Genomic DNA, 21,697 nt, shown 5'->3' on the forward strand with positions numbered 1-21,697 from the left:
AATGACAAGAGTTGTACTACCACACAGGTGGACCTTCATTGTTTACTCGATTGGACAATCGGTGTAGCAATGAAAAAAAATGTTGTGCACCATCATATGTGCGACTCCAACCAGTACAAGTTCAAACTTTGGAATAAAGGCAAACAAAATTATTGTTTGCACAACATTGCTTGTTCATTGTGACTTTCATGGGATGTTTAGCTGTTCAATCCTAACCACAACCTCAATCATCTACATTAACTACTTGTTCATGTAGAATTAACAAGTGTGAAACTTGAGTTCAACTGAAGTACCAGTAAAGTGAGGCTTAAGGAGTTATGGCTAATTGCACCATGTGTGGTTAACCTTGGCATGGATGTTCACTTTAGTAGCTACAATTGCAAACAGATAAGCAGTTCCAAAACTTGGCACCAAGCTTGCAAATATGGTGCTAGCCACGACGGAACGGGATGGCTTGCATAGATGTGGCCAGTGGGTCACACCCAGGCCCGGCCCTGAGGGGGGGCAGGGGGCGGCCACCCCGGGCCCCCAACATCCAGGGGCCCCTCCCCAAGTGTGCTGCCTACAGGTTAGTAAGAAACTATGGGCCGTGGCCCAGTCAATGGCAAACATAGCGATTCTTCCTATTCCTTGACGAAGCAATCCCAGATCCTACGCCGTTCTTTTCGCGATAATAAATACGGCAACAGCATCATGTTCCTTTTCTCGTAATGTCATTCCTAATTCTGATCCCTAGCTCGCCGTCTCGTCGATGCCGATTTCTGTTCCTGGGGCCGGTTCAGTACTCGGTACGCGAAGCCGCTTTGCTCTCTCGCCTTCAAGCACTGAGCATGCAGACACACACATCGCTGATTCGCCGATTGCTACAGCCAGATGTGAGTCCACATCGCGTCATCGGCTCATCGCTGAAGGCCCTACAACCAAAGCTGATTGGATCCATCCAAGGTAGTACGCTATATTATTACTGTTCCCCAATCTCTGCTCCCTGTATGTTTAGTACTCTCTCCGTAAAGAAATATAGGAGCGTTTAGATCACTAAAATAGTGATCTAAACACTCTTATATTTGTTTACAGAGGGAGTACTTACTATTACGTAATTTATTCTTCGGATATATGATGCATAGTTGGCACCGATCAACCTTTCATTCCATTAGTGTGTGGATGACTTGATACAGTCAGAGATGTTCTCTTGATAAAATTTTCAAGAGTAATACTAGTGCTTCATTGAACTCAGATGGTGAATTACAATAGTTGTTGTGGAGTAAGAGGAACAAATTGATGGGAATTCTGAATCAGAACAGGAGGAAATGTTGACATCAATACCGGTGATAAAAATGTAAGTTCTCCTGGGATTACAGTTATTTCAACAGGTGCACATGTATACACAATCTGCTAGTGTTGATGCACATCCAGTTTTGCTTTTTTAACTAAAGATTATGAAATTCGCTTTCTCAGATGGTGCAATGTATACTATTGTGTTTTTCTAGCACACGAGGGAAGTCAATTTTTATCCTAATGCTTCTATAATCTAAAGCTTATCATCTTATTTACAATAAAGTTAAAATTATTGAAGAACTATTTGAGATAAACGATGACTCAAGAGATTTTAAATAGTTTGCTAACACTATGCATCAGCACGAATTTACTGGAAGAGATTGACGTCGACCCCTTCATAAGTGACTTTGCATTGAAGACTGTCATAATTTTTAAAAGGCAACATGTATAATTATTTGATATATTAGAAAAAAATGTATTTTTATATGTATATTGTTTGGATGCATTTAAGTGTTTATTCATAAAATTTCATATACATACATAGTCATTATTATTACAATATTGTTTATACTAAGGGCCCCAAGTTTTGGTTTCTCCCTGGGCCCCCAATATCTCAAGACTGGCCCTGGTCACACCTGTTAGTAGAAAGGTAAAATTGACAAAACAAAAGTGGTACTGGAACAGGAGACCCCAATATAGCCAACACGACAAGGAAGCCATTGCCCCAATTCACGTTTTGATGTATATAAAGTAATGATAAAAGGGTAAATTGTGACATAAAGGAACATGCGCGCGGGGTTTAAATGGCACATAGTAAGTGCGGCCCATTTTACACATGTTATTGTTTTTTTGTAAAAAGTACGTAAAATATAATGACAATAATACAAACAAAGTTCAAATATTTGTGTGCTACAAATATTATACAAAGACATAAGATAACTTATTTAGAAAATATTGGGGTAACTTTTAAAAATGTTCATCTATTATTTAAATATCATATAATTAATATAATATTGACAAAATATGAAAATGTTTGTATAATTTAGAATAAAAATAAATTTAATATTTAATATTAATGAATGTTATTTTTATTATACAAACATTTGAATAATTATATACACTTATAAATTATAGTTATGTTACCAAGAAAATGTTTGTATAATTATAATTTTTTATAATTATTCAGAATTTTTATTTTTATTTTTTTATAATATTCACTCGTGGCTTATATTTAGATTACATAAACACTGTGAATATCTTGTATAATTTAAATACAAGCATGAACGGTTAAAATTATTAATATTGAATAAATTGAATATAACCCACAAGTGTATAAAATGTCTAAAAAATGTAAATTCTTGTATTCACTGAAAATTTTAAAAGCTTGTATTTAGTAGACGTTTCTTAATATAATTGATATGTGAATAATGAATGTTTTTAAAAATTACATGATTTTAAAAAATATTTTATTTTCTTGGATGATATTTATAACACATGAATATTTGAACTTTATTTTTTATTGTTGTCATTATAATTAACGTACTTTTTACAAATTTCAAAAAACAATCAAGAAACTAAGATGTGCAAAAGGGCTGGGATGACTGCAGCTCATTTAAACTCCACGAGAATGGAGAGCAGCGATTCAGTGCCCAGGCTCATCTGCACCCTCGATAAAGAAAAAAAAATTCAAAACAAATAGTAGAAAATTTTAAATTTTCTGTTTTTTGCATGGTAGATAATTTGGTGCGTGGGATGCGCTCCAAATTTTAGATCATTTGGACATCTGAGTTGCTCTCAGAAAAAATATAAATTTGGGATATGTATTTTTTTTTACTATTGATGCATTGTTCTGACTCAATTTGTCGTTTTTGCTAAGAGCTACTAATATGTCCAAATGATCTAAAATTCGGAGCGCACCTCACGCACCAAATTATCTAACGTGCATAATTTTTGTATTTTCTTGAATTATTTATGAAATGTTTTGTTGACCGGGTGTAGATGAGCCTTGGCTCAGGAATGGATTTTTTTTCTGAAAAGGGGGTATCGCCCCAGCCTCTGCATCGGAACGATGCATACGGCCAATATTATTAATAAGCAAAAGGTTCAACAAAAGTCTCCAAGTCTCGAAAAAAGAAATACAAAAAAAGGCTCACGAAGAGCAAAGCAGAAAAAAGAAAGGCCACAACCGGCTGGCAAAAGGTAGGAGCACTACATGCCTATCCTATTACACGACCGTCATCCAAACCGGTTGAAAATATCCCGTGCTACCATCTCCCATCGGGTAGACCCAGTAACCAAACGCTCCATGGCCACCATCGTTGTGAGTAGCGACCACATACGGATCAACGCAGTGGTTCTGAAGATAACCTGCAAAAAATGAATGTTTGTTGTTTTGTTAAAGACCAAATCATTTCTGCAGTTCCAAACTACCCACAATAAAGCACATACTCCCACACGAATGTGTCTCGCTGTAGCAGTATCTATCCCATCAAGCCACGTCCCAATAACGTGTTGATAGAAGTCAGTGGAGTAATGTTGAAAGTTATGTGAACCGACCGCCACCTAATTTTTGCCAGAGGACAGTCAAGAAAGAGGTGTTTGACTGATTCATGTTGGTCACACAAACTACATCTTGTAGATCCTGTCCAATTGCATTTTACCAAATTATCCTTTGTTAAAATAACTTGTTTATGCACAAACCACATAAACACTTTGATTTTCAAAGGTACTTTAACTTTCCAAACATGTTTCGATCTAGGAATCATGCTAGAGTTAATCACATCCAAATACATGGATTTAACCGAGAACTCTCCATTCTTAGTTAGTTTCCAGTATAATTTATCGGGTTGTTGAGACAACTGGATGTCCATCAATCTTCTCACAAGATTAAGCCAGGCTTCCCACCGGTTACCCACTAGCGTCCTCCGAAATTGAATATTGAGTGGAGTGGATTGAAGTAATGTTGCGACGTAAGCGTCTTTATGCTGAACAATGTTATACAAAGAAGGATATTGGAGTGCTAGGGGCGTCTCCCCCAGCCACGTATCCTCCCAGAACCTCGTAGCAGTACCGCTTCCAACGATGAACCTTGTCCTATTGAAAAAGAGTGACTTAACTCTCATCAGTCCTTTTCAAAAAGGCGAATCAGTCGGCCTCACTGTCACTTGGGCCAAGGTTCTAGAGTGGAGGTATTTTTTTTCACAAAATCTGAGCCCATGTGGCCTCCATCTCGACAGAAAGCTTAAACAGCCACTTGCTAAGGAGACATATGTTCTTCACTTCCAGGTTCTCAATACCTAGACCCCCTTGGTCTTTCGGCCTACAAATGATATCCCATTTAGCATGTCTGTATTTTTTCTTCAGTTCATCACTCTGCCAGAAGAAGCGTGATCGATAAAAGTCTAACCTCTTCCGCATTCCAACCGGTACCTCGAAAAAAGAGAGAAGAAACATGGGCATACTCGTGAGGACCGAATTAATAAGAATTAGGTGTCATCTGTATGACATCAGCTTGCCTTTCTAGCAACTCAATTTCTTCTCAAAACGGTCCTTAATGCACTTCCATTCTCTCTTGGTCAGCTTACGATGGTGAATTGGTATACCTATATACGTGAAAGGTAAAGCCCCCAATTCACAGCCAAACAATTGTTTGTATGCATCTTGGTCATCATTAGCTCTCCTGAAACAGAACAATTCACTCTTATGGAAATTAATCTTTAACCATGTCAATTGTTTGAATAAGCATAACAGTAGCTTCATGTTTCACGCTTTTGCTAAATCGTGCTCCATGAAGATGATAGTATCATCGGCATACTGTAGAATGGATACACCTTCGTCAACTAAGTGCGGGACGAGGCCACCTACCTGACCCGCATCCTTAGCCCTTCCTATGAGAATTGTCAACATATCGACCACTATGTTGAATAGGATAGGTGACATCACATCTTCTTGCATCAGCCCTTTGTGTGTTTGGAAATAGTGACCTATATCATCATTCACTTTAATCCCAACACTCCCTTTTTGCGTAAAAGAGTCTACCTGGTGTCTCTAGGCCTGATCAAAACCTTTCATATGCAAAGCCTGTTGAAGGAAGGGCCATTTGACCTTATCGTATGCTTTCTCAAAGTCCACGTTGAAAACAACTCCGTCCAGTTTTTTCGTGTGGATTTCATGGAGCGTTTCCTGCAGGACAACAGTCCCTTCTAGGATGTTTCTGTCTGGCATGAAAGCGGTTTGGGATGGCTGCACTACAGAGTGCGCAATTTGCGTAAGCCTATTCGTCCCAACCTTGGTGAAAATTTTGAAACTGACATTAAGAAGACAGATAGGCCTGCACTGCTCAATACGAACGACCTCTGTTTTCTTAGCGAGTAGATTTATCGTTCCAAAATTAAGTTGAAACAACTGAAGTTGTCCAGAGAATAGATCATGGAACATCAGAAGCAAATCCCCTTTGATAATATGCCAACATTTTTTGTAAAACTCCGCCGGAAAACCATCCGGCCCTGGAGCCTTATTGTTTTTCATTTGTGAAATGGCCTCAAACACCTCTTTCTCCGTAAATGGGGTAGACAAAATCTCATTCTCGTCTGACTCAAAGTTGAGGGACATCCTCAACCCTGGACTCATCTAAGGACACAAAGTTATCCTCCGAAGGCCCAAACAACTGCTTATAGTAATTGGTGATATACACTATCAGATTCTCTTGTCCTAAAATTGTCCCTTCGTCCTGCTCTAGCTGAAATATCCTCTTCTTGCGGTGTTTTCCATTTGTAATCATATGGAAGAACTAAGTGTTATCATCCCCTTGGACGATTTTGCAAACCTTAGCTCGCAGCGCCCACTTCAATTCCTCCTCCCGAAGTTCTTTCAGTCTCAACTCCGCCTCCACCTTAGTGTCCAGCTCTCCGGTATCTAAGATAGTGGACTCGGCTTTTAAATCTAGGGATTGAATAAGAAAAAGGAGCCTTTCCTTCTCAGCCTTATAAATCCCATGCGTATGTTTAGCCCATCCACGAAGGAATCTTCACAGGTGCCTAATCTTATTCTGCCACCTTTCAACAGGCGACCTTCCTCCTGAATTTTTTGCCCATTCTCTAGCAATCAAATCAAGGAACCCTTCTCTATCAAACCACGATAATTCGAAAGAAAAGGTGTCCTTATTTCCCACATGGGTCGGATCGCCAGAGTCAACAAGCAACGGGGTGTGGTCCGAAATTGCGCGTGATAACGCCTGGACTGTTATGAGTGGGAACTTCTGTTCCCATTCGATGCTAGCCAGGACACGGTCCAACTTCTCAAAAGTCGGATTAGTTAACGAATTGGCCCAAGTGAATTTCCTACCAGACAGCTAGATCTCTCTAAGATCCAAGCTTTCGATTATAGTATTGAACATAAATGGCCATCTGCCGTCAAAATTCTCATTATTCTTCTCCACCTTCCTTCGAATAATGTTGAAATCGCCCCCAACGAGGATAGGGAGCTGTTCGCTACCACAGACGCGGACAAGATCGGCCAAACAATCTGGCTTAAGTTCGGGCTGCGCGACACCATATACCGCCACTAAAGCCCGGTTAAACCCATCTGCCTTTGATCTGACCCAAAACTTAAGCGCAAACTCTCCCATGACCACACTCCAAACTTCCAACGAGTCACACTTAACCCCGAGTAGAACCCCTCCTGACCTTCCTCTCGGAGGTAAGCAGTGCCAGTCGAAGTCAATACCCCCCGATAACGTGCTAAGAAATGGGGGGGGGGGTGAAATTATCCCTTCTAGTCTCGGACAGGGCAATAAAATGCAGTTGATATTCAATAGATGCTTCCGCGAGAAACCTTCTTTTAGCCAAGTCTTTAAGACCTCCACTATTCCAAAAAATTCCTCTCATATTTCATCATGAAATTTTTTAGAGGTACGGATCCTAGAACTTCTACGCACAGCCGAAACTGGATAAACCTTCCGTTTGCATTTCCGCTTAGGCTTATTCTGATCCTCCCGCCGCTCCTCAGAACCGGGCTCTGGGGAGGTAACCTCCGGAATATCAACATGGCTCGAGGCCGTAGGGGACCTGACTCCCTCTAATTCTTCTGTCTCAGGAAGTGAAGGGGCAAGTGCTACCTCTTAAGCACTGCGTTGGTTTTCTCTTGAAGAGGAAAGGATGATGGAGTAAAGCAGTGTACACTACTAGGAAAACCCTTATAGATAGACATTTAGTAGTAGCGTGAGTTATTTGACCCGCACTATTGCTACTTAGTAGTAGCGCGGGCAAAAAAACGCGCTACTGGTATGGCATAGTAGTAGCACGGGCACAAAAAACCTACGCTGCTACTAAATGATTTCCACCCTGACTCCTCAACAAACAATAGTCATAGCGTGGGGTATAAAACCTACGCTACTACTAGATGAATAGTTGTAGCGCAGGTGGGACACACCACGCTATTGCTATGCCACAAACCGTCCACTCCCACGCCACCCACCCGGATCCAGATCTAGATCGAGACCCCCTCCACCGGCAGCCTCCCGTCCCCCCTTGCTCAACCTCATCTCCTCTGTCAGAGCAACTGTTCCACTCTTTGAGATCTCAGCTCCCCATCCCCCTCCTCCTCCACCCCCATCTTGCCGCTGCTAATCCTCCTCCTGCTGCTGCTGCTCGTGCAGGGGATAGGAGGCCACGGCGCCATCACCATCGCCACCCTGGACATGGACGTAGACATGGGGGTGGAGGCGGCGCAGATGGGCGCGGAATCGGTGGCGCACAGGCGGCTGCTGTCGGCGACCGGAGGGGTGCCCTACTACAACTGCCGCATCAGCACGACCGCCAACCCCTACACCCACGGCTGCGAGTCCATCACCCACTGCCGCGATGACGACCCTTCCTAGGTAACTACAATAGTAACTGATTGCCAAAGCTGCTGGATCCAGCGGGCGTCCGCTGCTCGTTTCGTGTGTGTTTTGCTTGCTGGGTCAGTATAGGATTGGTGCTCTTGGGTTTGTGTTTCACACCATTGTGTCGGTCTTTGGCCTATTGTAATTTACAAAGATGTTTGCTGTCTGCTGACGCATATGTTCATTTTCTTGATGCCTGAAAATTCACTAATTTTTTCTGGCACGCATCATGCTGGAAATTCACTAGTTTCGTTTTGATGAACAGTCAATAGTCTGGTCTCCTAATTCATGAGCAACCATTTTCAGGTTGTAAACAGAATCCAGAAATTACGGAAGACTGCTCAGCTTGAACCTACAGACTTAATTGATGTTTACTACGAGTCTGTAGACAACAGCAGCAATACACTTGAAGAAATTTTGCAGTCATAGGTCTATCGAATTGTTTCAGATAAAGTTTCCTGTTTCAGAGTCTGGAAGTTTTTTTTTTACGAAAGCTATTATTATTGTGTGCAGGATCAGTGTATTAGGGACGTGCTTGGCAATTCACTAGTTCCAAAGGCAGCGGCAACATCAGATATGGTGAGCTTGGATTTTCAACCTTTAAAACCTATATCAGTCATCATCAAATCAATTTAAATTGCACATCCTACTAAACCACTTTAAATCGTTAATACGTTTTTTTGTTGAAGTATCTCAATAGTTTACTGTACACTGAAGTTATATACTTTCTTCTTTGGCAGACTCTGGTAATTGGCCTAATTAAATATTAAGTTTCACATCATAATAAACACCAATCATAATAAACACCAAAGTTGGCCAGAGGTTGTATTGTTGGCCAACCTGAGAGCATAAGGAGCTGGGGCAGTGTTTGTGCTGTTACGTTTTGATCCTATCCTATCACTACTAGAAAATAGCTTATAGATAGACGCTTACTAGTAGCGCGTTATATTAGCCCACGCTACTGCTAATTACTAGTAGCGCGCTGTATTGTCCCCTCGCTACTAGTAAATATTACTGGTAGTATATGGCAAAAAATACACGCTATTAGTAATATCTCTCATGGGCAAGACGTAATAGTAGCGCATGTAGTAAAACCTGCGCTATTACTAGATGAAAAGCTATAACACAGGTGATACATCCCACGCAACTGCTACCCCGATCCACTCCCACCCCACCGAACTCTCTTGTGAATCTATACTACTTATAAAAGAGCAAACATTATCTTCTCTAAGTGCATCCCACAAAACGTACACGGATACATTACCACCGCATGATTAGTCTCACTAAACTCAATCTAACGGCTAGCCTTAACTGAATCTGTTCTCTGTGTGCACTTAGCAATTTACATTGACTGACCGTACTCCACCGTGGAGGAAAATATGAAAGTTCATGCCTGGTCAATTAGGAAACTATAATCACGAACACATCCTATTAAGAAACTAATCACGGGCACATCTAATTATTAGGAAACTAATCACAAACCCATCCTATTATTAGGAAAAAAATCACGCGCTCATCCTATTATTAGGAAAATAATTACGAGTCATCCTATTAGGAAATTAATTACGGACGCATCTAATTATTGGGAAACTAATCATGGATGCATTCTATTAGATAACTAATCACGAACACATCTAATTATTAGGAAACTAATCGCCATCGCATCCTATCGTCTCCTATTAGGGAATCGTGATCGCGAGTCGCTAGCCGTCACCAGCCCACCACCCATGCGAGCCACAATGGGAGACACGCGAGAAGGAGGTGCGGCTTCCTCCGAACACACTTCTACTGACTGCAATGACTTCGTCCACATCCTGGGCATGCTCTTCGGGAACCACCGGCATCCGCGTCGACTTCAGCTCCATCCACAACACCCACGCTGACAACCACCCACCGCCGAGGTCCTTCAAATGGGGGCAACGCTGAGTATCTTGGATCAGTATAAGCGGGCCAAAAAAATCTGCCCCCACAGCCATGCATGTAGATTCGCCTGGTTGCCAACCATCATCGTCCCCAGGGCGGTGCAGGTCTCGGCCACTGTGCAGCAGGTGAAGCTAATCACGGCCCCATCTCACTCGCCCAAAGCCACCGCCGACTCCCTCAGCTCTGACGCGTGCTGCTCCGTTGGACACGCTTGTCCGGTACTCGCGCGTGGACGACGTCGTCCAGAGCTAATCCCGGTGCGTGGAAGCCGCCGCCTCAAAGCTGGACGATTGACTCACCTGCGTCAACAATGCCGCCCAGCTGGTGAGAGGACAAGGTCGCCGCGGCCGCTCGTAGGCCTGAATGACGGAGACGCTTGCCTTCATGCGAACGCACCACACGCACGCATTAATCAAGTAAGTATCGAGTGCTGTTTTTTTACTGTCATCGCTACCTCGCCGGTGGTGACACATCTAGAAGTACAGGAACTAGAGATGAGGCAATGAGAAACAGAGGAGCGTTGGAGCACACACAGAGACGTTCGCCTTCTTTCTTTCTTTATTTTTCACTGATTTTCGCGTACCCGCAACAGACATCCCTGTTTTTTTAAGTACTGACTACCGGTTATTACATGTCCAACTCACAACTATATAGTAAACTCACAGACAAATTCACTGAACCAAGACCTTACTTGCAGTCATGAAATTACGTTTCACTGAAAAAACCTAAAAGTTTGCATAAGTTTTAATGAAAAAAACTAAAGTTCGGATAAGTTTTACTAAAAAAAACTGAAGTTTGCATAAATGTATTTGTTTGTCCAACAGATACATGGCAATTATAATTTTACATGAGCATTTTCATACCATCCTTATCTACAGTTGAGTTCACATGTTTTCCTCATAGAAAACTTGGACTACATACAAGAAAAGCAAAAACTGCATGTTGATTATGATGATGATGAAAGTAGGATATTTTGTGGTCATGGTAAATTTCATATCATTTAGTACATAAACAATATTCACAATTTTATTTTATTACCATCAATTGTGTTGAGTTTCTTTCATATATATGTATTGACCCTCTTCTTTAAATTAGATGTGACAGATGCGGAATGAACTCATACCACATGAATGCATACGAGCAATTCAAAAGGAATTGGCGGGATTCTTTCTTGACCATGTCATACATAAAGACGGAGAATGCCATGTGGAAGTTGAAATTGATTTTAGATGTTAGGGATTATACACTGGTAGAAAAAGGGCCTTTAGTCCCGGTTCGTAAGGGCCTTTAGTCCCGGTTCAATCCAGAACCGGGACTAAAGGCCCTCCACGTGGCCGGTCCACCTTTAGTCCCGGTTGGTAACACCAACCGGTATTAAAGGAAATTTCCTGATTTTTTTTGAATTTTTTTTGAATTTTTTTATTTTCAAATTTCTGAATTATTTTAACCTTTAATCTCTAATCACCCCTCATCACTGCTCAATTTAATCTCTAATCACCCCTAATCATTCCAAATCATCTCACTTCCCGAACGGTCACCCATCCTCTCACTACTCCAGCCTGAGCACGCTTAACTTCCGGGTTCTATTCTCCCTCGTTTCCAAGTCTGCACTTGTTTTTTTCCTGACAATAGTAAGATGTCAATCCTATTAACCCTCAGGAATTTAGCTTGAGCATGAAGTCACATATTTCACTGTTTGAGTTTAAAACTATTGTTCTAAAAAACAATAATTTTTTAGTAACACTAATATTTTTGAATAAGTAGTTTGATCATTGTTTGACCACAGTTTGACCATAGTTTGACCAGATTTGACCAAAATTCAAAAAAGGTGAAATAATTATTTAATAACACTAATATTCTTGAATAATTATTTAGTAACACTAATACTTCTTGAATAAGTAGTTTGACCATAGTTTGACCAGATTTACTAAAAATTTAAAAAAACTGAAATTTGAGCATAACTTTTTTTCCTTTTGGAATTTGAGGATTCTAGAAATTTGCAAACAGGCCATAGGCCGTCTCCATCGGATGTAACTTTTCGAGTAGATGATTTTTCATATAAAAAACTTTTTCATCCGAGTTCGTATACAAAAGTTATGCCCATTTTACAAATTCCAGAGAGATTTTGCAAATAAAGTCGAAATTCTTATTTGTAAATTTTCCCAACAACTAGACCACATATCACATGTGAAACTTATTTTCTTTTATTTTTTTGACATTTCCATCATTTTCTTTTATTTTTTTTAAAACTGAAAAGGCGATCCACAGGGGGGGTATAGTTTGAAAATGGGACCTTTAGTACCGGTTCGTGGCACGAACCGGGACTAAAGGTCTCATCCCCATTAGTCCCGGTTCGTGCCTCAAACCGGGACTAAAGGTCTAATCTTTAGTCCCGGTTTGTGGCACGAACCGGGACCAATGGTTGTGGGCCAGGAGCGAGGCCCATTGGTCCCGGTTGATCCCACCAACCGGGACCAAAAGGTCTAGATGAACCGGGACTAATGCCTTAGCCGCACGAACCGGGACCAATGCTCACATTAGTCCCGGTTCTAGACTGAACCGGGACTAATGGGCTGAGCCGGCCTGGACCATAGCCCTGTTTTCTACTAGTGATAAGAGATGGTATATTGTATATATATAGTAGTGTCGGATAGATATATACAAAAACTTGTTGTTCGATCAATCTCAGAGAAAGAGAGGTCACTTCTCTCTGTATATGTTCATGACGATCTTGTGTAATTCTTGACTGGAATTTGTTGGCACTGAAACGGTTCCTTAGCTTGTCCTAAGTGACATTTTCATGTGTGACTATACTTGCATAAATGTGTGCATATGAAGAATCATGATGAATCTTCTAAATAATTTTGAATTTTATACATTGAGAAAAGTGGGGGTGGTTTTTTAATACAGGAGACATGTTGATTAAGGAGAAATGATATTTCAAATTATTTGTACGAGTTGGAAATAAGAGATCGTGTACTTTATAGGGAAATTTCAAATTTATGAATAAATTGTCTTGTATTAAGTTTAGTATAATATGTCAATCCAAATAGATGCGTATTGTGTGTGGACATTTATTAGTTCAAATAGACGTGCATTGCGCGTGCACACTTACTAGTCCTAAAAAAACTCTCGCGAACCTCACCCCCACCCCTTGGTCGACCTCTCCTCTCCCGCACGATCTCTTCCCCACCGCCGCCACCCACGCCAGCCGGTTCCAGCGAGCTCCGGCCGCGCGCAACACGCCCCCAAGCTCCACCCCTCCCTCCCCCTCGTCCAGATCCGTGCCTCAAGGCCTGCATCCTTGCCTGCGGCTAGGGTTTCAGGCGCCTCCTGTGTTCTTGCCGGAATCCACCACAATCGGCGATGGCGAGGCCGGCGCTTGCGGGATCCGTCACCGGCGTTGCCCAGGTAGGCCATTCCCCTCCTTCCTTGGTCGGATCCGCCTCTCCTCAAGGATGTACTGTAGCTTGCAAGTCGAACCAGCATCCCTGTTTCCATGCACGCCCCAAGGATGTACTGTAGCTTACAAGTCAGTAACTCTAGAGACAAACCCAGTCACCATTGCCAAGTGATACAATTGGATGACAAAGGCTCGAGGCATTGGTTATGTAGACAAAGGCTCGAGACATTGGTTATGCAGTAAAATCTTGAATATATTTTACTTTCTGTTGTTTGATTTTGCTTGCCAGGTGCAGTGGGCGTGGTAAGATTCGCACCACCATGGAAGGAGACGAAAACTCAAGGTTCTTCCATGCCTCCGCCTCCGCCCGTTGGCGAAAAAACAAAATCAATGTGCTCGCGGTAAATGGCTTCGAATTCTTTGCGCACAACGACAAGTCCGACATCCTCTCGGATTACTACGCGTCCCTCCTCGGAACCACCTTCCAGCCCACTTGGTCCTTCTCTCTTTTGGATCTCTACCCCTCTCCCATCCCTCAGCTAAGATCTCTTGACGCCCCCTTCACCGACGATGAGATTGCCACCGCGTTCCTCTCTATGAATCAAAACGCTAGCCCTGGACCGGATGGCTTTGGACCTGGGTTCTATCGGAAATTCTGGCCCATCGTCAAAGGCAAGATAAAAGACTTCTTCCTCGACTTCCATTCTCACCAAGCTGATATTTCCTGCCTTAATGGAGCTCATATAATTCTTCTCCCTAAGCACAACGAAGCTCGCTCCCCCTCTGACTTCCGACCCATTTCCCTCCAAAACTGCCTGGTAAAAGGGGTGGCCAAGCTGCTGACCAATAGGCTAAAACCCCTCATTCCCCTCCTGGTCCATGCTGATCAAACTGGCTTCCTCGCCAGGCGAAACATCTCGGAAAACTTTCTTTACGCAGCGGACATCCTTCACTGTTGTGCTAAAAGAAAAGCTCCCACTCTCGTTGTTAAGCTTGATTTCCGGAAGGCCTTTGACTCGGTCTGCTGGACCTTCCTCCTTTCTACCACGCGGACTCACATTTTCCCCGACCGCTGGAGCGAATGGGTCAGTTCCCTCCTCTCCTCTGGACTCACGGCGGTCATGCTAAATGGTGTGCCGGGCCGTTGGATCCAATGCAAAAATGGACTCCGTCAAGGCGACCCCCTTTCCCCTTACCTCTTCATCATCTTGGCCGACATCCTCCAGCGGATGATTATCAAGGCCAATATTGACAGTCTCCTTCTCCAATACGCGGATGACACGCTTATTATCGCGAAGGCCACTCCCACGGCAGCAAAGCACCTAAAAAATATTTTGGATCAGTTCGCTGACGCAAAATGGTCTTACGATCAATTTCACCAAAACCACTTTCATCCCCCTCAACGTTGATCCCTCAGATGCTAATGCTATGGCCACTGATCTTGCAACCAACATCTCATCCTTCCCCCAAACCTACCTCGGGCTCCCCCTCTCTCCTCACAAACTACCACCCTCCGCCTTCCAACCAGTTATTGATCGCTGTGACATGTACCTTGCTGGTTGGTGTGCGCTTCTCCTTTCCCGTGGTGGCAAACTTGTCCTACTCTCGGCGGTACTCGACAGCCTCCCCACCTACTTCATGTTGTGTTTCTCCCTCCCTATCTAGGTTCTCGAAGCTATAGACAAGCGTAGACGTACCTTTTTTTGGTCCAAAGATGATACCTGCTCGGGAGCTAAATGCCTGGTTGCTTGGGATAAAGTCTGTACCCCAAAGGAAGCCGGCGGTCTAGGTGTGAAAAACCTTCGCGCGCAAAATTTTTGTCTACTGCTGAAATTTGCCTATAAATTTTTACACTCCACCTCCCTTCCTTGGAAAGACTGGGTTCTCCACCACTCCCCTCTCCACATTGGGTTTGGAAAGAACAGCTCCTTCCTCGCCAAGACCATTTTTAAACACCTACAGAGCCTAAGAGAGATTTCCCAGTGCGCCATCGGTGATGGTCACTCCACCTTCTTTTGGTTAGATAGTTGGCTAACGCCAGAACCCCTGGCCTTAGTTTACCCAGCTCTTTTTTCCCACCACACCAACCAAAATGCCATGGTTCATACAATTTTGCAGGATGGGATCGAACTTGCTCTTCGTAATCGGCTAACCTCTACTGCGACTGCAGAACTTGTCTCTCTTAACTCTCGGTTGCAGGTTGTTACTCTCTCCCAGGTGCCTGACTCGCGGACGCTACTCAATGGTGCGGCCTTCTCCGCACGTGGGGCTTATGCGGCTCTTACCACCCAACTCTCCGACCCTGTGCTCACCGTCGTTTGGGATTCCAGGGTCCCAAAGAAGGTGATGATCTTCGGCTGGCTGCTTTACCTCGATAGACTCAACACGCGGAAGAACTTGCACAAGAAAAAAGTTCTGGACACAGATATTTGCCCTCGTTGTAATAATGCTGTTGAGGACAGCGCCCACATTTTCTTTACCTGCCCCGCGGCGCGCAGGATCTGGCAGGCCATTGGCATCAGGCCAATTTCCACCTCGCTTGGGGATGTTTTTCACACTCAGCTCCCAGGCTCACTCTCATCCTCTGTTAGTCCCTTCATGTTTCTCCTCTTCCTATGGAAAATCTGGGATGCGAGGAACAAGAAGGTCTTCCAAAATCTGGAGGTAGATGCTAGCTTTACTATTAAGTGTATTCTAGATGACCTAGTTGTTTGGACTCATCGGCTAAAGACCGCTGCTCTAAAAGAGGACGCCGGCTTGTGGCGCGACTTCCTCTCATCCCGTAACCTGTAACCCTTACTCTTCGTTCCATTTGAAATATATTCAGGTGGGGAGCCTTTCCCCCCTGGTGACCATTTCAAAAAAAAAAGATGAAGAGGATGAAGCGGGCGACTATGAAGAGGTATTGTGGTGGAGGCAAGATGCAAGGACATGTATGTTCTTCTGAACTTTCTTTGGTACCAGAATTTCATAACGTTGTTGTTACCATGTCCATGGTGAATTGTGTTTTCTGTTTTCTTTCACAAGAATTGAGATTTTAGTTGGTTATAAGGGCCAAAAAGGATAGAAATAGGGCATGATGAATCTGAACTGTCCATCAGAGAGCTTTGCAACCAAAGTGACACTCTTACATATGCAGTTAGAATCCAGAAAATGTATTTGAACAATCCATGGTTCCATGTTTGGCATTTATTGGATAATGGACGAACAGTTCTGAATTCTGAAGCTGCTTTATTATTCAGCTAGACTGAAAAAACATTCAACTATTAATTAATTAAGCACAGCAAAGATGGTATTTTACATGTAATTAAGCTAAGTCTGGCATCAGGTGCTAGACGGAGGAGAGATTCAGTGACCCCAAGGATGGACCAAACAGCAGCAGCAGCATCACAGTAGAACAGTAGAAGCAGCAGCCGCCGCGTTGCTACCACCGCCGCCACTGCTTGGATTCCGTCGAGGCCATCTGGACTCGCCTCGCTGCCGCCGCCTGTTGGCCGTCACCAGCAAGGTATCCCCCCGGCCCTTCCCAATCTCTGCTCTCTTCTCTGTTCCGGTGGTGTCTGGTCCTCCCGCTCTTGCTGGCTTGCTGCGTGCTGATTATGGGTGTGCTTGCTACGGCGTGCGTGCGTTCGTGCTCGGTGTGTCCGTCTGCATACTTGTTCTGTAATTGTGTGCGTGCTTGCTAGCTACTGCTGGGCACTGGGTATTGGCCTCTGTTGTATCAACTATGATTTGCTGCTGACCTGCTGAGGTTGCGGCTAGTGCTAGGGAGTGAAATACTGACAATGTCATCTGCAGGCCAATCTTCAGTTGAGATTGGAAGCATCAATCATGTATTATTGGGTAAGCAAGCTACAAGCCAACGTCTTTACTGTTATAGGCTTTTAATGCACAAGTGTTATGTTTAGTTCAAGTTCTAATATTAGCATATGATGTATTTTGCAAGCAGTATGAGGATTCAGTAAATTGATGATCATTCAGTCATGGAGACGACTTGATGAAAAGAGGCATGAATGCAACTTATGGGGCAGTATTTTGATCTCATCTCATGCATTTAATTATTCTTTGTATTTATAACATGCAATTTTACTAATTATTCATATATACTTGCCGTATCGCCGCATTGCTGTTTCTGGAAATTGCCGTATCCCGTATCGCCGTATCCGTGTCGCCGGTGCTACGTAGGTTGATAGCTTAGTCTTTTTGGATGGTCCTCTATCTGTATAGCATTACAAGCAACAACCACTGAGCCATGACAGTCTTTCTAGATGGTATTCTATCTACATACTCTTACAAGAAACATGCCACGAGTTATGACGCACGCACGCACGCACCGTACTGATATTTATATTTTTGATATAATATAAGTGCACCTGCTCATACTTTTCAATAAAATCACTACGTTGATTTGAAAGTAGAAACTCCTCATTTCTTTCCAATTTAAGACCGCATTAGATAATATACATAACACATCTATTTGATTGGTGTTACAAATTTGCAAGTGCAGCAGCTTAACTGTCACTAATATATGAAATGTTGCTCTAAGTCTCTTATGTCACATGAATGAATGTTATTACAAAATTTGCTTATAAATATAGTAATAAACGGGAAGTTTTCATGTCGACTATAATGAACAATGATATTTATAATGACCAATTGTTGTTACTGCTGATGATTACTAATAATACAACAATAATACATCTGCAACCAAGGGTTAAATTGAAATGACCTGACAGTAAAGGGTACAATGTTGGTAATAATATGCTGTTGCTGATGCCTTCTTGCTTGCTTGCTTGCGAATGACCTGGGAATTACTCCTACTTGGTGCACAAACTTTGCTTGTTGCAATTTGCCACTACAAACAAACTGTCACTAGTTTCCAGTTTGATGCTGAATTATAAATGAATGCCTACATAAAGTTGGATTTCGTGTTGCTTACCGACTGCTTCTTGGGCCCTTCACGTGGCGTCGTCTCTTCCTTTCACGAAGTTTGTTGTTTACGTATTCTGACTAGTGGTTTACTATCTCTCTAGATAGTTTCTTAGATGAAAACCTCACAGAGTAGTTAGTGTGCAGCCAGAGTCCAGTATGATATCTCAATCTTGAATAAAGCATTTGAATTTAAGCTAGTAGATATTGAGCTCTGTGATTGAAGTGTTTGTTGAATACATCTAATCTGAACAATTTCACATTTGCTTCTCTTATAGTAAGGTCTGTTTTCATTTACAGGTAGAAGATAGCGACAGAGTTTGAAGGTATGTGCAAAGATCTTCTCCTCCGTCTCCGCGACAAAGCTGTTGGGTGCATCCGTCCATCATCTTTAGATCTGAGTGAAGAGGGCATCCGTCCATCTCAAAAGGTATAATTTTTGTACCAGCTAATTAACTTGTCTTTTCATCAGTTCCTCGAGTAATTGGAAAGGGAATTATATTAGACTGCTAGCTGATTCTTGGTGAAAATTGATTTGCCTGTATGTATGTAGAGAGTCTTGTAGCAATTATTCTTAGAGTAAACCAGAGCAGTATTTGATGATATATTGTGAGTCACTGAAAATGTATACTGTTTTTCTTCAGGATATGGATGACCATCTGAAGGTATGCAGGTTTCTTCCCAAATGTATTCTGAGTGAAGAATGCGAACTAACATGTTTTCACTTTCCCGATGTGGGCACAGAGGTGATCGACGCAGACTACCGCGACCCGGTGGGCGTCGTGCTCTTCAACAACTCGGAGGCGGACTTTGCTGTGAAGCCCGGCGACCGCGTCACACAGATGATTGTCCAGGTGATTGTGATGCCGGAGCTCGCCGAGGTGGAGGACCTTGACGTCACTGTCTGGAGGTCGTCGAGGTGGAGGACCTCGACGCCACCGTCTGGAGGTTGCCGAGGTGGAGGACCTCGACGCCACCGTCTCGAGGTTGCCAAGGTGAAGGACCTCGACGCCTTGGTAGATACATCTAGAGTAGTGGTCATGTTAGGTTGGTGGTGGAACGCTAGGGAAGGTACCCACCTTTCGGTGACGGTTGTGTGCGTCTGATGTATAAATGGTATCTCGTGATCTCTTTGCGTTGAGATGTTCAATGTTGTATCCATGAATGTTGCAAGTGCTAAGATGGTTCTGTGACCTTTTATTTTGCCTTGGATGTGTCTTGTTTTCCATCCATGAATATTGCATGTAATTTTAAAAAAATCTAATTACTTAGCAGTAGCGTGGGGTAAGAATGGCATGCTTCTAGTACTTAGAATAGTAGTAGCGTGGGGGAAGAATGGAACGCTACTAGTACTTAGAATAGTAGTAGCATGGGGGAAGAATGACACGCTACTAGTAGTTAGGAGTAGCTGTAGCGCGGGGTAAAAATGCGCTACTGCTAAAATTTAGCTGTAGCGTCGTAGCAGTAGCGCGGGCACCAGCGCTACTGATAGTCAAAAACCCCACGCTACTAGTAGCCCTTTTCCTAGTAGTGGTAAGTATTTCCCTCAGTTTTTTAGAACGAAGGTATCAATTCGGAGGCCACGCGCGAGTCACCTCGTACCTACACAAACAAATAAGAACCTCGCAACCAACGCGATAAAGGGGTTGTCAATCCCTTCACGGCCACTTGCAAGAGTGAGATCTGATAGAGATAATAATAATAAGATAAATATTTTTGGTATTTTTATGATATAGATTGAAAGTAAAGATTGCAAAATAAAGTAGATGGAAACTTGTATGATGGAGAATAGACCCGGGGGCCATAGGTTTCACTAGTGGCTTCTCTCAAGATAGCATAAGTATTACGGTGGGTGAACAAATTACTGTCGAGCAATTGATAGAAAAGCGAATAATTATGATGATATCTAGGCATGATCATGTATATAGTCATCACGTCCGAGACAAGTAGACCGAAACGATTCTGCATCTACTACTACTATTACTCCACACATCGACCGCTATCCAGCATGCATCTAGAGTATTAAGTTCATAAGAACAGAGTAACGCCTTAAGCAAGATGACATGATGTAGAGGGAAAAACTCATGCAATATGATCTAAACCTCATCTTTTTATCCTCGATGGCAACAATACAATACGTGTCGTTTACCTTACTATCACTGGGATCAAGCACCGCAAGATTGAACCCAAAGCTAAGCACTTCCCCCATTGCAAAAAAGATCAATCTAGTAGGCCAAACCAAAATGATAATTCAAAGAGACTTGCAAAGATAAATCAATCATACATAAAAGAATTCAGAGAAGATTCAAATATTGTTCATAGATAAACTTGATCATAAACTCACAATTCATCGGATCTCGACAAACACATCGCAAAAGAAGATTACATTGAATAGATCTCCAAGAGAAAGGAGGAGAACTTTGTATTGAGATCCAAAGAGAGAGAAGAAGCCATCTAGCTACTAGCTATGGACCCGAAGGTCTGAAGTAAACTACTCACACATCATCGGAGGGGCCATAGAGTTGATGTAGAGGCCCTCCGTGATTAATGCCCCCTCCAGCGTAGCTCCGAAAGAGGCCCCAAGATGGGATCTCTTGGCTACAGAAGGTTGCGGCGGTGGAAATAGGGTTTCGTGGTGCTCCTGGATGTTGTCAGGGTATATGGATATATATAGGAGGAAGAAGTATGTCGGTGGAGCAATGAGGGGCCCACGAGGGTGGAGGGCGCAACCAGGGGGTGGGCGCGCCCCCTGCCTCGTGGCCTCCTCGATTATTTCTTGACGTCTACTCCAAGTCTCCTGGATCACGTGTGTTCCAAAAATAACGCTCCCGAAGGTTTTATTCCATTTGAACTCCGTTTGATATTCCTTTTCGGTGAAACACTAAAATAGGAAAAAAAAACAGCAATTTGGGCTGGGCCTCCGGTTAATAGGTTAGTCCCAAAAATAATATAAAAGTGTAAAAACAAGCCTATTAACATCCAAAATAGATAATATAATAGCATGGAGCAATCAAAAATTATAGATACATTGGAGACGTATCAGCAAGATCCGCACAAAAACTATCAAGAGCCCTGACCCCAACGCATCAGTCTCAGCATCATTCATGGGTTTAACAGCTGCTATGTTGCCAATCATTTCCAAAGCGCGCTCCGCTTCGAGATCAAGAATATCATTAACTAATTTAGTGATTTCACTACCATTATTACCTACCGAAACCCCTAATTGATTTGCATTGTGAATAATCTCATCATTGGAAAATGCAGAATGGAATTTGATGTATTGA

At 42.8% G+C, this 21,697-nt stretch overlaps 1 long non-coding RNA gene across 1 annotated transcript; it reads left to right on the plus strand.

Moving 5' to 3' along the window:
• The first annotated feature begins 8,052 nt into the window (after positions 1-8,052).
• On the plus strand, positions 8,053-19,102 carry LOC125513450. The gene is made up of 5 exons (XR_007286097.1): positions 8,053-8,152; positions 8,465-8,587; positions 8,672-8,737; positions 18,714-18,843; positions 19,058-19,102. It is a non-coding gene; the product is annotated as an uncharacterized LOC125513450 (long non-coding RNA).
• Positions 19,103-21,697: the final 2,595 nt, after the last annotated feature.

The sequence above is a fragment of the Triticum urartu genome, chromosome 1 (assembly GCF_003073215.2).
Source record: "Triticum urartu cultivar G1812 chromosome 1, Tu2.1, whole genome shotgun sequence".
NCBI classification, from domain to species: domain Eukaryota; kingdom Viridiplantae; phylum Streptophyta; class Magnoliopsida; order Poales; family Poaceae; genus Triticum; species Triticum urartu.